Below are 12,033 nucleotides of genomic sequence, written 5' to 3' on the forward strand. Positions count from 1 at the left end.
TACGAAGTAAATTCAAGGGCGCCGCTCTATTGGCGAAATTTGGAAAAATTTCCTGAAGAAATTCACCATACCAATGAACCTAGCAATACCTTTGATGTCCTTGGGAGGCTTGAAATCACGGACGACCTGTGTTCTAGAGGGATCGACTGCAACACCATCAGGCGACACAATATGCCCTAGAAATGACATGGAGGGCTTAGCGAAGGCAACCTTGGACAACTTCACAGTTAACCTAGCCTTACGGAGGCGACTGAGGACTTCTCGCAGATGATCTAGGTGTTCTTCGAAGGTCTCCGAAAATACCACATCATCCAGATAGTGGTACAAGTACTCAAACTTGATGTCGGAGAAGACCCTGTCTAGCAGTCTAGTGAGTACAGCTGCTCCCGTGGTGAGCCCGAAAGGCACGCGGTTGTATTCATACAAATTCCAATCCGTAGCGAACGCTGTAAGATGTTTGGATTCCTCTGCTAACGGTATCTGATTATACGCCTGGTTAAGATCTAAGATGGTGAAGAACTTAGCTTTACGAAACCAAGAAAAACAAGAGTGAAGGTCTGGAAGGGGCACGGATTGTAACACCACCTTCCGATTGAGAGCCCTATAATCAATCACAGGCCTGAGGCCACCTTGGGGTTTCGGGACTAGAAAAATAGGCGAAGAATACGCCGACTTAGAGGGCCGAATAATACCGTCGTTCAGCATCTGATCAATGATTTATTACAGCGCCTTCATTTTAGGTGGAGATAGCCTATAAGGTGGAAAACGGACAGGTATCGAATCCGTAACCTCAATCTTGTATTCAATAAGGTCAGTAACACCAAGAGTATCCGAGAACACCTCTGGAAACGACTGACACAGCTTACGAATACTATCAGCCTGCTCCTCAGGTAGATGTCTAAGATCTAACAACATCTCATCCTGGGTAGGCGAAATAGATGAACATGATACAGAATTACATTTCAATAAGGGGATATTACAATTAGAAGCAAATTTGAATGTGCACGACTTACTTTGAAGATTGAGCACTAGACCAGCGTGGGACATGAAATCTGCTCCCAATATAATGGGGCAGGACAAGTGCTTTGCCACCAACAATTTGACTTTCCAAGTAAATTTAGAAATCCGAATTTTGGCATATAAAAAACCTAAAATTTCTAATGGAGAAGAATTAGCCGAAACATATTGAACTGAAGATGAGCAATAGTCAGGAAGTTTACAAACAGTTTACAATTTGGAGTACCATTCAGCCGAAATAATAGAACACACACTGCCTGAATCTAATAGAGCTGTTACAGGTTCATTATTTAATTCAATTTTGAGAAAAGGCACAGGTGCGGTGGTATCCGCCGCAATCCTAAGACATTCTTTGGGACCTTCGAAAGATAAATTTGAAGACAGAGTTTTCCCTGAAATTTCGATATGTTTACTTGGGGCTGAGCCTCGGGAAGATGATTTAGCCGACTCAGCCGAAGCCCCTAGTCACTTATTATTGTTGGCTTTGGTGGAAGTTGCACCAGAAGTTGAGCAGGAGGGAGTGCTGTTAGCATTAGGGCAGTTCTTGGCAATATGTGAAAACGCGCCGCATTTAAAACAACCTTGGGGTGAACTTGCTCCATTATTTGTCCTACTAGATTTGATCAATGGACATTTATTGGGAAGATGGTCGGGCGACCCGCAAGCGTAACATTTATGGGGTGTGGTGGGTCGGCGAGGCGGAGGCCGAAAACTACTAGAGGATGGAGGGGGTTCTTTGGCGACACGCAAGGTATCGGCGTATCTAACTCCTTCGGCTGAGACAGCCATAGCCTCTAACTCAGCGAAAGTTTGCGGACGCGACGCAAAACACAAGTATGATCTGTAAGCTGGTGAAATACCTTCTACAATAGCCTGAACAATTTGATCTTCAGGGAAATGAAGGGCAAATACCCTAGTGTAAAACTTAATGTCTTGGATGAAGTCTGCTAAATTTTCATCCAACCGTTGTACTCGGTAGTAGTACTTTTGAATGAGCGATGACCTAGCTCGGGCGGGGATAAAATTTGCCAACAGATGGGCATCGAAGTCTTCTATGGATGACTGTTCGGCGATTGCCCTAACTATCTTGTCGGAGAGAACACCAGTGGAATAAGGGTAAATTATCTGAAGGGTTTGACACGGAGAAAAAAACAGAGAAAAAACAAGGGCATGATCTTGGAATTCAACTAAAAACCTTGAGAAAGCAATAACATCAGTAGTGGAGTTAACAGAAAACTTGGAAATACCTCTAAGGAACATAGCTAATGGATGGGGTAAACTGCTGAAACCAGGTGACATAGTAGAAAGGGGCCTAAGTGGCGGAGAAGCAGATTCCGAAGGTGCTCCATTTAACACAAAAGGTGGAATGGACGTGCGACGATCGAACTCGGTTCCTAATGGGGCAGATGTTCGTTGTGTAGTCGCCTCAGTACTACTTCCTTCCTCTTTAGAGGAATCCTCCACATTTACAATATTTACGACCATAGGCTGGTCGACTTTAGGAATAGCAGATCCAGATAACAAATGGCTAACTTTGCTAGACATTTTAGACAAGTTTTCGGCAAGGGCACTAGCTTCCTTACCCTGAAGGTCATTTAACTTCAGAGACAACAGATAACACACCCTATTATAAAAAATTTTACAACCTAGCCTGTACTCTTTTGAGTTGATTAGGAGATGGATCACTTACTTCAAAAAAACTAACTACAGATGCTAGCTCAGTAGTATTATCATTGATCGTGGGGAGAGTGTCGTCAATCTCTTTTTCTCCCAAAGTTGGGATGGTAATAGGCAAATCAAGGGAATCTTTTAGCTTATTCGAGTCGACTGCAACCGTGCCTCCAGATTGAACGTTTCTGAGAGATAGTTCATAAATTAATTCCTCTTTACGGAAAATAGAAAGGATGAAGAACCTCGCGAGGGCCGGACATGAGGACAGAATTTTTTTAGAAAAAATCAAAAAGAATTCCAGCAACTGAGAAAATTGTTAGAGTTCGAATAAAAAACAATGTTTAGCCGTCAAAAGGGGCTAAATTGAGACCCATTCAACCACGCTCTGCTACCACTTGTTACGGAGTTATCCGTGGAAGTTAGAGGTGAAAGAAGGTGCTGGGTGGAATAGGTCTCAACAACGAAATTAAAATTAATTAAAAATTTAACAAAGGTTATATTTTCTTTTCGAGATCAAGAAATAACAAGTATAACAGGAACTCAGTTGTATATCAACAAATTAAGAATGTACAATTACAATTTGTTAATGGTTTTGGGCTTCGAGCTCCCAGACACACAATCCTTGAGCAATGAGCCCAACTTTACTTATGTATAAGGTTCAACAAAGGAGCAGAAAACCCCAATCATACCAAGGAGCACTAGCTCCCGATCACCCAGAAAAGCCTCCTCGAGGCACACAGAAAATCTACTTTTAAGAAAGAGCAAACCCGCTCTCAATGTTCAAGCCCATCAAAGGCCACACCAAACTCCACCTTCAAGCTTCCCTCCAGGCACACAAGAACAGGGGTAAAAATACCCAATCTACTGAGGCCTGTTAAGTAAAGAAACAGGTCAATTACATGGCCCAAAATTCTGAGTTGAATGGGGGCGTAACTTGCACTCCTAATACACCTTTTTAAAACCTATTTGGCTCTTAGGCCGCTTATGCAAGGGCTAATCCCATACTACGGAGGTGACACGATAGGAAAATTAATTACATTATGAAGCGAAGAAAAAAACAGTTATGAAAACGTAGTCACCTCAAAAATAATATGAGAGGGAGCTCGAGAGGGTTAGGCACTCTTTATCCCGATTTGTAGTTAAAGAGACGGAATTTATACCAAATGTCTTTTACATTTTAAAGGAAGGTTACATAATAAAAGTTTCGAACCTGCCCCGAGGGTTAAACTGCTGAGCTAGCAACCAAAGAAGTTATTAAAAGGCCATTACCTGATGGATTAACTGCCGCCTGAAGAAAGAGGCGCTTCTCGCCCCCTGCTACATAATCACACTAAGAAAGGTGTTACTGAAGTGGCCAGGAGACAAGAAAATCAGCAGTTTATATACCCTCGCGGAAAATTCGAGACGTTTCATGAATGAGAACCCACACCCCCCTCAATTTTATTGGCTAGGATCGAGCAACATATCCATATCGGAGAAGACATATGTAATTGGTCAAAAATGAATTAGAGAAATTCGGGATTGGCTAAATTCAAAACAAGCGGAAGGAGAAGGATTATACTGCCAACCCAAAAAATGACTGAAAGAAATTTAACAAAGAACAAACTTATGAACACAAACTTTCTCAAAAAAAAAACAGTTCCTTCACTTCGCACCAGGGTGCACAATTGTAATTCTTCAGTAGTGCCATCTAGGAGAGAATGTTCACACTTCTCACTACAGAGAAAACAAATATAAATCGAAAAAGACACAGTTCAGAACTCCACAAAATTTACAATAGCGACATCTTCTGAGAAACTTTAGAATTAACATGGTTGTTAAAGTTCAGGCTTCCTCCAGTAGAGGAGTTTCAACTGGCGCAATGTTTGAATTAGCGGCGCGGAGGTGTACCGCTCGGTACAGTGCCCTCAAACGTTTTATCTCCCTGAGATGTCTGTGCCTCCAATTAATCATTTCATCGGTTTCAGTGAAAGCTGCTTTATTACCCCGTCTTAAATAACGGAAGCCTATATCACGCAAGAAGCGATACAACGTAGTTTTGGAAAATCGTGGCAAAGAATCTTCTCCATTTACGCCACTCAAAATCACGTTCAATGTCGGTGGTATGTTAGCAAATAAAAAAGAGTGGACCGCCCGACGCATCCACTTTTAACAATTTCATCATATTTAATTTTTCTGTCGTCCTTCTCTCTCTCTTTTTTTTTTTTTTTTTTTTTTCGAGAGTTCGCAAAGGACCATGTGTGTGTTCCTTCCTTATAGCATAGATTGTTCTTTCGGAACAACCTGTAGCTTTAGCTGTTTCACTGATTGCGCTGCTCATATTCATAGTCTTTAAAAAGTAATCCAGGACACTCATTATAATATTACGTTCTTTTCCCCTGAGTTTACCTACGGAACGTTTCTTTTTAATTTGACGATCCGTTATACATCCTTCTGCACTTTTTCTTCGAACTAAGAACTATACATACGAGCACGAACTGACAATTACACATACTACACAGACACAATCCACTTGTCCTCAAGAACTATACATTTATCACTGATCTTGTCCGGCTCCATGGCTAAATGGTTAGCGTGCTGTCCTTTGGTCCAGAAGGCCCCGGGTTCAATTCCAGGCCGGGTCGGGGATTTTAACCTTCATTGGTTAATTCCAATCGCTCGGGGGCTGGGTGTGTGTGTGCCGTCTTCAGCATTAGAATTCATCACAGGTAGGGGCCCCATTCTTATAGACGCGCAGGTCGCCTATGCGGCGTCAACACTGGAAAGACCTGCACTCGGCCTCTTCGGAGGCCACACGCCATTAAATATTATATATATCACTGATCTTTATTTAATCAATCTTATAACACTGATTAAATGAACACCACTGCACACGGCTGCCAGTATATTTAAAAGCTCAGCCAGGCGAGTCACTGGTGAAACGTAAACAAACGAGACGTTCTCCCTGTCATAAATTAAGAGATAACGATATAGGGACTTGAGGTATGCCTTAAAAATAACTTCCATATTCGAAGAGCGTTTGCTTTGCTTTAACCACGCCATGATCCTTCTGCACATTTTCTTCGAAATTAGATCCCCACGCATGAGCACGAACTCACGAACCACACACACGAAATACACTTTCCTTCAAGAATTGTACATATGTCACTGATATGTATTTAATCACTATTATACATACTACTGACGAAATGAGCACTGCAGTGCATGCGACTGTCTAGAATAATGTTAAAAGCGCATGTTTGGGAGATCACTACCGGTACTTCAGCCAGCCAGACAGGCAGCCGAGTCACGCGCGAAACCAAAATTCAAGGAGATATTCTTCCTGTTACAAATTAATAACTAAGCAAGATAGGAACTTCGGGATTGTTTTAAAAATAACTTCCATATCTGAAGACCATTTGCCTTGCTTTGACCCCCCATGCAAATTCAATAGGAAAGACGCTGGCCAGCGACTGACTTTTTCGTGCCTACACATAAAATTCCCTGGACATGACTGAAAATAAACGCATATACTGCCTTTTGTTATCATTTAAATTTAAAAATAAATTTATCTACATCTAGCTGAAATGTTTCTTTACTAGCAGTGAAAAAATTAGGAAAATAATGAATATAAAATAGGAGTTATGGCATGATAAGTTCTATGCAATGAAAATTTTGCATTTGGCGAAACTTTCCATTATATTACCATTTTCACACTAAATTATTTTTTTACATTTTTTTGTTAACGGCATCAAATGCGCCTTGAAATTCTGTACATAACACGATATTCACCCATTTTAATCGATAACATTCTGATTCACGGATATTTGGCAAACCGGCTGCATTAGAGTAGGACAGCGCTACCCCCAAAACATGGGAGAAGGAAAGAGACGGAATTATCCCATTACTGCTGTACTGCAATTTAAGGTTGGAACGCTCTAGATACCCGTGCTCCGCTACGGTATTATACTGAAATTTATAATTGAATGCTTATTGTTTTAGATATATAATCCGCCGAAATTCGCGATCTGACTCGTTTTCTGCGAGAATCCGCTAAAATTCGTGATCTGACTGGTTTTCTAATAGATTACGGCAAGTTTCCTCCCATTTTTCAATCTTTCTTTCCAGGAATCGATTTCCTACTTCCCAGGCTAGGTCCCGTATTCCACCCGGTCAGTTGGGTCCCTAAAACTTTGCCATATTTTCCTATAAGCATTTTTGAGGATGATGCTTGTTGTTTAAAGGGGCCTAACATCGAAGGTCATCGGCCCATAAGCATTTTTAATATGGATCAAATCCTTCAGGAGATCCGGCGTGGTGTCGTCTTGGGTGCCTTGGCGGTACTGAAGCCGCGGGCGGACTGCATTCTTAGTCATTACCCGTCCAGGATCCTTTTCCAGCGCGGTCCGCACATTTGACGACGGTCCAGAACATTATTATTATTATTATTATTATTATTATTATTATTATTATTATTATTATTATTATTATTATTATTATTATTATTATTATTATTATTATTATTATATGTTCTGGACCCCACAGCAGGATGCAAGACCGTTACTTGGCGGTAAATTACATCTGCTCCCATTGTCATTGTTGACAATGTGACTAGCACCATTGTCGCGCGTAGGCAGGTGTGCGGGATTTCTGGCGATACGAATGACATACTGCACCCATCAACTCATGAAGGGTGCAATACTTCCGTGCATTATTGACCTTATTATAGAGGTGAACAATTTGACGGTCAATCAAATTCCTATCGTTTATTTCAAATATGTTCAAATTTTTATGTATATGCCAGGAGAATCTACTGTAGTCTAAGAACGTTCTCCGAAGGAAAAGATGGCTGTTGAAAACGAACCCAGGAAAGATTAAAAATGATCGGTTCATGATCAGAATAAGTACATCCAAAATCTACAGCCTGTTTCCAGTCATTCGACAGGGTCAGGAATGGAATGAATAAAGCCCCATCTAGCGGCGACAATAAGAACCGTGCCGGCTGCCGAAGCACGCCTCTGGGGCAATGATCGATGAATGACAAATGAAAAGAAATATTGGGCAGTGTTGCTGGAATGAATGATGACTGGGAAAACCGGAGTATCCGGAGAAAAACCTGTCCCGCCTCCGTTTTGTCCAGCACGAATATCACATGGAGTGACCGGGATTTGATCCACGGAACCCAGTTGTGAGAGACCGGCGCGCTGCCGCCTGAGCAACGGAGGCTTCTTATAAGTACATTATGAACAGTAAAATCAATTGGTCTCACCTCCTTTTACACCCCACCGCCGTTAATTTTATTTACCCCCCCCCAAAAAAAATTAAAGGAAGGAGTGTTTCTTTATGTTTAAAGGAGATTCCAAACACCGATGTTCACGTCTATTACCTTCAGTTTTGAGATATAAGTATCCCCATAAAAATAATCCACTTTTTTCACTTCCTTTCACACTCCCCCGCTCCCCAAGTGAATTTTCCGGCAAAAAAACTTGTTTCTATAATAGTAAAGGATCTTATAAATACCAATTATCACGACTTTAACTTCTTCAGTTTTTTTATTTAGGGCCTATGTGTCCTCATGAAAGGAATTCAACTCCTTTTACTCCCGCCCCCCGAAATGGTTTCCCCCCAAAACGCGTTTTTCTTTGTTTTTAAAGGAGATCCAAATACCAATTTTCACGTCTGTAACAACTTTAGTTTTCATTAGATGCATGTATTCTCATACAATTAAGTCAATTAATTTTTCAATTCTTTCACCCCCCACTTCATTAGTTTTTCCGAGAATACTACGTGTTTCTTTACTTTTAAAGCAGATTCCAAATATCAAATTTCACGTCTGTAACATCTTCATTTTTGAGATATCAGTAGCCTAATTAAAAGAAATCATCACCATTTTCAGTCACTTTTACCCCCCCTCCATTCAAGTGGTATTTCAGAAAACTAAAAACATACGTTTCTTTATTTTTAATAGAGATAAAAAATACCATTTTTCACTTCTGTAACATGTTAAGGTTTTTGAGATATACTGTAGAAAATCTCATTTTAAAATTTCACCCCTTTTTATTTCCCCTTAAGTGGAGTTTCCAAAAACAAATCACCTATGTTTCTTTACATTTACAGGAAATTCTAAATACCCACATTTTATGTCTGTAACATTTTACGTTTCTCAAATATTCTGTAGATATAGTATTTCAAAAAATTAACCCCAATTTGTCACTCCTGTTTAACCGCCATTAATTGGATTTTCCAAAAACAAAAAATAAATGTTCCTTTATTTTTAAAGGAGATCCCAAATACCAATTTTCAGGTCTGTAATATCTTCAGGTTCTGAAATATAAGTAGCCACATTAAACCACTTTTTCACCCTTTTCCACCCTTCCCATTGGGATTTTCCGAAAACAAAAATACATGTTTATTTTTAAAGGAGATTCTAAATACCAATTTTTACATCTATAAACTTTAAAAGTTTTGAGATATAGATACACTCATTTTAAAAATTCATCCCCTTTTCACCCCACCCCCATTAATTGGAATTTACCAAAATAAAAAATTACGTATTTCTTTATTTTTAAAGGAGATCCCAAACACCAATTTTCAGGTCTGTAATATCTTCAGTTTCTGAGATATAAGTATCCTCATTAATGGCATTCAACCCATTTTTCACCCCTTTTCACCCCTCCTATTGGGATTTTCCGAAAACCAAAAAATACGTGTTTCTTTATTTTTAATGAAGATTTTAAATACCAATTTTTACATCTGTAAACTTTAAAAGTTTTGAGATATAGATGCCCTCATTTTAAAAATTCACTCCCCTTTTCACCCTCCCATTAATTGGATTTACCAAAAACAAAAAAATGCGTGTTTCTTTATTTTTAAAAGAGATCAGTGGTTCATGTTTGTGGGTTACTGTAGTCACGTCCTAGTTCGTGAACCATGGGCAACGGCTGAGTGGCCTAGTAAGTGGTCCTGAGAGTCGGGATACCAGTTGCTATGGAATGGGAGTGGGCATCTCGGACATATTCTGAGTCCTGGCCCTCCTTGTGCTCAGGCGGCTAGGACTATACAATTCACCGGTGGTCCATAACCCGTTAGACGAGAGATCCTCACTTGGACTATGTGCAAGTAGGGCAGCATCCTGCTTCATGAATTTACCGAGCTCAGAACACTTTAAGCAAGCCTTGGACCTATGGGAGTAATGGAGTCCCACTCCCATTTGACAGGCGAGGGACTCCTTGGAAACAACTTGGCGAACGAAATGGAATTCGATGGGGAGCTATCAATATTAATGGGGCTTATGGAAGAAAGAAGGTAGAACTGGCTGAGTCAGCAAAGAGGACGCATCTGGATGTGCTAGGAGTAAGTGATATTCAGGTAAGGGGAGATAATGAGGAAGAGATAGGAGATTATAAAGTGTACTTGACGGGTGTTAGAAAGGGAAGGGCAGAGTCTGGGGTAGGGCTCTTTATCAGGAATACCATTGCACGCAACATAGTTTCTGTTAGGCACGTAAATGAGCGAATTATGTGGGTAGATTTGTCAGTGGGAGGAATTAGGACAAGAATTGTGTCCGTGTATTCACAGTGTGAGGGTGCAGATGAGGATGAAGTTGACAAGTTTTATGAAGCATTGAGTGACATCGTGGTCAGGGTCAACAGCAAGGATAGAATAGTGCTAATGGGCGATTTCAATGCGAGATTTGGGAATAGAACTGAAGGATACGAAAGGGTGATTTGTAAATATGGGGAAGATATGGAAGCTAATGGTAATGGGAAGCGTTTGCTGGACTTCTGTGCTAGTATGGGTTTAGCTGTTACGAATACATTCTTCAAGCATAAGGCTATTTACCGCTACACATGGGAGGCTAGGGGTACCAGATCCATAATAGACTATATCTTGACAGACTTCGAATTCAGGAAATCTGTTAGGAATGTACGAGTTTTCTGCGGATTTTTCGATGATACAGACCACTATCTGATCTGTAGTGAACTAAGTATCTCTAAGCCTAGGGTAGAAAAAGTGAAATCTGTCTGCAAACGAATAAGGGTAGAAAATCTCCAGGACGAGCAAATTAGACGGAAGTACATGGATATGATTAGTGAGAAGTTTCGAACAGTAGACAGTAAGCAGGTTCAGGATATAAAAAGTGAATTGGTGGCATACAGGGATGCTGTAGTAGAAACAGCAAGGGAATGCCTAGGAACAACTGTGTGTAAAGATGGGAAAAGGCGAACATCTTGGTGGAATGAGGAAGTGAGAGCAGCTTGTAAATGTAAAGAGAAGGCTTATCAAAAATGGCTCCAAACAAGGGCTGAGGCAAACAGGGAGTTGTACGTAGATGAAAGAAACAGAGCGAAACAAATAGTTGTTGAATCCAAAAAGAAGTCCTGGGAAGATTTTGGTAACAACTTGGAAAGGCTAGGTCAAGCAGCAGGGAAACCTTTCTGGACAGTAATAAAGAATCTTAGGAAGGGAGGGAAAAAGGAAATGAACAGTGTTTTGAGTAATTCAGGTAAACTCATAATAGATCCCAGGGAATCACTGGAGAGGTGGAGGGAATATTTTCAACATCTTCTCAATGTAAAAGGAAATCATCCTGGTGGTGTTGTGAACAGCCAAGCAAATGGAGAGGAGGAAAATGATGTTGGTGAAATTATGCTTGAGGAAGTGGAAAGGATGGTAAATAAACTCCATTGTCATAAGGCAGCAGGAATAGATGAAATTAGACCTGAAATTGTGAAGTATAGTGGGAAAGCAGGGATGAAATGGCTTCATAGAGTAGTAAGATTAGCATGGAGTGTTTATAAGGCACCTTCAGACTGGACAAAAGCAGTAATTGCACCTATCTATAAGCAAGGGAACAGGAAGGATTGCAACAACTATTGATGTATCTCATTGATTAGTATACCAGGCAAAGTATTCACTGGCATCTTGCAAGGGAGGATGCGATAAGCGGTTGGATGAAAACCAGTGTGGTTTCAGACCTTGGAGAGACTGTCAGAATCAGTTTTACAGTATGCTCCAGGTAATTGAAAAATGCTATAAGAGGAATAGACAGTTGTGTTACGTTTCGTAGATCTAGAGAAAGCATATGTCCGGTACCGAGGGAAAAGATGTTCACCATACTGGGGAACTATGGGATTAAGGATTATTAAAAATCAATCAAAGGCATTTATGCTGACAATTGGGCTGCAGTGAGAATTGATGGTAGAATGAGTTATTGATTCAAAGTACTTACAGGGGTTAGACAAGGCTGTAATATTTCACCTTTGTTTTTCATTGTTTACATGGATCATTTGCAGAAAAGTGTAAAGTGGCAGGGAGGGATTCAGTTAGGTGGAAATGTAGTAAGCAGTCTGGCGTATGCTGATG

This window comes from Anabrus simplex, chromosome 3 (assembly GCF_040414725.1).
Source record: "Anabrus simplex isolate iqAnaSimp1 chromosome 3, ASM4041472v1, whole genome shotgun sequence".
In the NCBI taxonomy this organism is placed as follows: domain Eukaryota; kingdom Metazoa; phylum Arthropoda; class Insecta; order Orthoptera; family Tettigoniidae; genus Anabrus; species Anabrus simplex.